This window comes from Halyomorpha halys, unplaced genomic scaffold, assembly GCF_000696795.3.
Source record: "Halyomorpha halys isolate HHAL.00 unplaced genomic scaffold, Hhal_1.1 Scaffold73.1, whole genome shotgun sequence".
Classification (NCBI taxonomy): Eukaryota; Metazoa; Arthropoda; class Insecta; order Hemiptera; family Pentatomidae; genus Halyomorpha; species Halyomorpha halys.
Genome location: NW_027104949.1, coordinates 1,059,931 through 1,064,557, shown reverse-complemented (window position 1 = coordinate 1,064,557; position 4,627 = coordinate 1,059,931).

The window sequence follows — 4,627 nt, the reverse complement described above, 5'->3', positions numbered from 1 at the left end:
CGATCCTGCCGTTGCGGGCCCATCGCGGATCTATCCTCTAAATACGGACAGACAAACCACAGCTTACACCGATACCGCAGACGACTCAGACGACGAGGAACTATCGCTTCCGTCGCGGCCTATCTCCAAAATCTCCAATCGTATTCAGCGTTGGATGGACGAACGTGGTGTGGGATCAACATCGGAGGTTTCGAATCCCACATTAATGTTGCAGATCAGAGTGCTACCATTTCAGTCTTTGAAAACTCTAGACAAGCAGAAATGGTACCTGGCTACGAAGGAGTTATTGGAGGTAGGCATAAACAAGTTTACACATCCGGAAGCTTACCGTCTATGGCGTCTTTTACGAAAAGAGCTAATCGCGGTAACAAGTCAGGGCAACAATTACAAGGACCGCGAACCACTGTCGCGATCGTGGGGTTTATGGAAGAAAACATAATCGTTCCCGATCACGACATCACTAGGCATCCGATATGGCTAGAGCATCCCTATTTTCGTTTTATAACTGACCGTAGCCCTGATTTTCAAAACGCGTTAAAAATACACCGTACCATATTGTCCAACATGGTATTAGACGACTTGCGCGAATACATAAAACACAAACACGTATACTACTACCCCCCTAAAGAGACGGTACTGACGTTGGACGAATCGTATAATCTTATACGCTTAATACTAACACAACAAATGACAGCATACCAACTATCCGAATTCCTTCACAACGTATACCTTATGCTAAATCACAAGTCTGGTAAACATAATTGTATATTAATTAAGGGTGTGCCCTCTGTAGGTAAAACGTGGTTCGCTAATTTAGTAGGTAAATTAATGATAAATACCGGGTATATAGGTAACTCAAATAGATACAGCCAATTCCCTTTTCAGGATTGTCCACGGAGGAATTTACTAATATTCGACGAACCGAACCTTCGTCGAACCTTCGTCTTATGAAAGCTTTAAATTATTATTTGCTGGTACACCCCTTTCGGCCAATATCAAATATGAAAGTCGGAATCTTGTTAATCGGACGCCGGTAATTGTATGTTGCAACAGCGACCCGTTTCCTCATAATCCGGAATTTAATTCGCGTATATATAGATACAATTGGAATACACGGATAGACAATATACTTACAAACATTAAAGGACACCCACACCCTGACGGACTGTACCGCCTCCTTCTCCAATATAACACCATATCCACTTTACCCCCTACCGGTATGTTACAAAACGACGTACCGGTAGAAGAATACAGAGAGGCCGAAACCTACATACAAGCCATTCTGGAAGAGGACGCCACATCTGTACCTACAACGGCCTTCATTGCGGATACACCAAATGACATGGAAATTGAATTTGAACGTTTACAACGTTCTCATCATATCATGGATCCTTGGGATATATAATAAATAATAAAACACCTTTTTATTTAACATTGTATATTTAAATAATAAAACTATGTACATATATGTTGTAGTTATTCATAAGGTGCAAACCCATATACACTATTTGCAAATACATTAGGTATACCCGTTGGTTTAGTCCCAAAAGGAACTTTATGTAAACTGTTAACATTCTTATATGTATAATGATGATGGAAATCCGTACTAACAACTATACGGGTTTTAAGTTCCCAGGTAGCACACGACGTAACGAACTCCTGGGTTTCTTTATCAGGAGCGTTGGTCTGTATAGGTAAAATGCCTACATGTAAACTAGGCTGGGGATGCCCTGAATTAGAAGGTGTGTGATCAGGTATAGTAACGCCATGACAATGCTCCACTAGTTCTTTAACATACTCGTCATACGAACCGGACGATTGAGGAATAACGGTTAATTCAGATACACGACTGATTTTGATTTTATTATCAGCCGACGCAAGACCAATAGTCGTACGTATATCCTCGCCACCCATACTACTTTTATTAGTAACAGCAGGATCGAGTATTACCATATTCGGTCTGGCTTTCATTACATTTGTTTTTACTTTATATTGATAATGCACGCAAGGGGTTTCCATATGATCTAATAGATTAAACGTTTTGCTAAACTTAATTATTTCCGGCAATCCCACCACAGGTTTATTCTTTTCCGCAGCTTTGGTAGGCAAACAAAAACCACCATATATCGGCAATGTCCTCTGAATACCAACGCATGTAGGTATGCTCGCGTCGAAGCCGTTGTCGTAAATATGTCTACCCCATAGACGTTCCTCCATATCATGGCCGTCTGGATATAATAGCTCATCGATTTTCATAGGCTGTGTAGCATTCCGAACTACTTTATAATTACGTATAAGTATATGTCTATTTAACCCTACGGCTACTTGTCCGAAAACCCCTTGTGTATTGTTTGCCGACGAGGTTACAGTCACGCCGGTATCGAATGACGTCTTAAATCCTTTCGGAGTAACTATACATTCGACGGCAACAACACGGCTGCCAGGGGGAAGGCTAGTATATTCCGCATACGTCATCCAGAAACATAACAATTGGACCGGTATGCAAGCTAGGCTAGTAATCATTACTTTTGTAATTAAGGACTTATCCCTATTCTCAAAAGAGAATATCTTATACGCGTTTCCCCAGGTTGTTACTAAATGCACATGTTCAAATGTATACGTTACCGAATCGTTACGTGGTGCACCTACGTACGTTATGGGTTTATTTCCCCCACTAGCGGACGACCCAGCATTTCCGCTACCAGCGTCACCAACGTCCCGTCGTTCCCGAAGATTAGCATTAGTGTCCATTGCGGCGCCCCCCTCTTCTTGTTCCGCAAACCACAAATCGGCAGCACTCAGCTCGCCTTCTTGATTTTGATCTCGTTGTCCGCCGGTCTCTTCTTCTTGGATGTTTTGGATGTCACGGAGAGGGGGACGGTTGCCACGCGTCCATTGTCGTCCTTCTTCCCTGGACGCTTCTCTGGTTTTTTGTCGAGTTTCCCTCTGACGTGCAGAGATCTCCTGCGACGACGAAGCGGCACTACGGTTTCTATGTTGAAATCGGTAGGCGTACTGGATGTTGCCTTCGTTGAAGCTACGCCCGTCCCTCCTTGTTTTTCCTGTAAATTAAAAGGATATATAATACGGCCGCTAACACGTTCAGCTATATATTTAATGCCTAAACCGGCAGCACCAATTAGTGAATGCCAATTGCCTTTTAGGGTATCCTTAGCAAAGGCCTTAACGGCTATAGCATCAGCCATATGAATATCATTAAAACTACGTGCACGTTCATATAATAAGTCGTGCTCACGAGCTATACCGTCATCGGCGTCTATAGGCGGTTTACTATAATCACTTTTACCCGGACCGAAGTAATTATGAGAACGCCACATTACCTAAATAACGGCTTCGAAAGGTATCGTAATCTACGGTTCTGTTTAGATCTTCATCAGCGTCCGATGAATCGGAAGACATCACTACTCATTGTCGGAATCTGTAAATACGACATATTTTTAAATAATATATACTGTTCCCAAATAATACATAAATAACAACGTATCACACATGAAAGCCTAAATATCCAAAAATCCGGTAAAGTCCTGTACCGGGCCGGATTAATAAAATTCTAAAGTTTTAATTTTCAAACTTAGTGTTAACACATAAGGTTCATACATAATGGTCCCATAGCTGGCCAGATATTTTTATGTTTAGATGGTTAGTAAATTTTGAATGATAGGGCTATGGAAATTGTAGATATAAAATTGAGGTGGTTGATGATGAATGCCAAGTGGTGGTGCATGTTAATTATTGGTAGGTGGACTTACTCCATGGTTCCTTTTCCCTCTACATTCTCAAGCTTCTCTTCCCCTTGCTCCTGAGGACAACTCCAAGGGTTCTACTCACCCATGGTAGATTCCTGATATCAGAGACAAAGAGGTGATGAACTGCTTCTCCCAGAAGACAAGATGGCTCTCACTCACTTTAGTCTGGGATGCTTCTCTTCCCAGAGAGCGCTGGAGGAGGTGAGATTTGGCTGTTGGCCACCTGGGGCGACACTATATGCCATAGGCTATTATGCCATGATGCTTGATGGTGCCCCCTCCACTTCAACCTTTCGGTTGCCGTAGGTTAACCGGAACAATAACGACTGACGCTAGTGAATATGCATTGGGGGCAGTATTGTCACAAGAAAGCGAAGGAGGAGAGCGCCCCGTGGCGTATAGTAGCAGGAGGCTAACGGACCCTGAATCAAGGTACAGTGCTCTCGAGAGGGAACTATTAGCAATCGTTTGGGCGGTGGAGCACTTCAGACCCTATGTGTTTGGGAGGCGTTTTAGAGTCCATACCGATCACCGGCCTCTTCAGTGGGTTGGGAAATTGAAAGCGTCTTCAGCGCGCGTTACCCGCTGGAAAGAACTCCTCAGTCAATACAATATGGACATTGACTATAAACCAGGGAAGGAAAACGTAGTGGCGGACTGGCTCTCTGGTGCATTTATCAATTATGATAAGAAGCACCAAATCGTATGGAAAACAAGAACCTCTGGCCTGATGAAGGTGGAATACGCAAAATACGGACAGAGCTCTATTAACACCATATGGTCAGAACCAGGGGTGCGGGAAGACCAGATATGTCGCGCACTGAATGACGCTTCGAAGGCAGGGAAAACGTTTTACTTAT